The sequence below is a fragment of the Odontomachus brunneus genome, unplaced genomic scaffold, assembly GCF_010583005.1.
Source record: "Odontomachus brunneus isolate Ranch 3 - 2012 unplaced genomic scaffold, Obru_v1 Obru_scaffold_170, whole genome shotgun sequence".
NCBI classification, from domain to species: domain Eukaryota; kingdom Metazoa; phylum Arthropoda; class Insecta; order Hymenoptera; family Formicidae; genus Odontomachus; species Odontomachus brunneus.
In genome coordinates, this window is record NW_022639620.1 from 538,468 (window position 1) to 540,034 (window position 1,567).

A 1,567-nucleotide genomic window follows, 5' to 3' on the forward strand; every position below is an offset into this window, starting at 1 on the left:
GTGTAGCCTTTAGCAAAGACAGTCTTGAACTTGCTCACGCACACCGGATCGCCCACTTTGAATCTCGCTGGAGCTGTAATCTTTACATTGCTGTAGACCGTATCGAGGAGTTTTTTAGCGATCGTAGGGGTCACATCGACAGGACGCATTCCGATGGTCCGGTGCTTGCGCTCGTTGTACTGCAACACGAGATGTGGTAGCGAGTCGATCCATCTGTACGTTCCTTGTAATGTAAACATTTTCCACATGTCATTCTTCAGCGTACGATTGAATCGTTCCACGACGGAAGCCTTCATAACTGAATACGTCGAATAGTGATTGATGTTGTGTTTCTTCGTGAGTCTCTGCACATCGGTATTGTAAAATTCCTTCCCCCGGTCTGTTTGCAAATTTGTTGGACATCTTCCGCTGTCTCGAATTATCTTGCCGAACGCCTCGACCATCTCCTTTCCGCTCTTAGTCTTTAGCGGCATGACCCAAGCATGCTTGCTCAGCACATCGATAACGGTGAGTATGTAGTGGTAGCCACTGTTGAGCCGCGAATACGGACGCATCTCCACTACATCGGCCTGCCACAGATCATCGTATCCACGCACAATGACGCGTCTACGAGGAAAATGTCTTCTCGCAGGAGCATGCAACTCCTCCACCAACCGTTGCTTTTCGGGGCTGTGTTGTTTCCCGTCTCCACCAGTTTTCCGCATGTTTGATCGCTTAGATCGCCTCATCACGAATGACGAAACTGCGAGCGCATCGTTTTAAATTCCATCTATTCAACGCGCTGCAAACACTTTCTCCCATATGGCACGTGTTTCAGCATGAAGTCTGATCAGGTTTTTTTCAAATTCCTCCTGTTTCTTTTCAAATTCTTGCTGTTGCTCTCTCAATGCAGCGAGACCTCTTTCCACGTAGAGTCTATTGACGGCGTCACTGTCGGCTTCCGGTTGCGCTACGCGTCGTATCTTGCGCGACCTCGCATCAAAGTCGGAGGCGACCATGCACAAAGTGTTATCGCGTACGTAATTTCTGAGTACTCCTCTCCACGTGTAATAGTCCATCGTCGGCGGTCCTCTCTTTTGGAGCGAAACGCCAAATTTATTGATCGACATTTAGATGCAAATAACGCGCATCATCGATGTGCGATTCAATTTATAACAAGGCCCGCCTCGCGAAGTTCCTCGATAATGGATAAAATTTCATTACCGTGAGCGTTATTGCCAGCTTGTCGAGAGGCTTCCAGCAATCGCAGACGATTCACCAGCTCGTTGGGATCGTCCCAGTGAACATAGTCGATCGCATTATCATTCAATATCATAGTACGCTGTGTGGCTAAACCTCTGCCCGCCATGTTGGTCGATGTACCAATCATTAGGGGTGCAATTATGTTTTTGTATTTGTATCCCCTGTTACTCAATATGGGTTGTAGCACATTGTGATTGCGTCTGTGAGCATTCGTCGCCAGTAATATATTTCTGTATTTTTGTTTATCAGCCTCCGTATAGACGGCATCTTCGGGAATTCTCTTGAAAATCAGCTCGTATAGACCAGATGTTCCAGCGTACTTTAC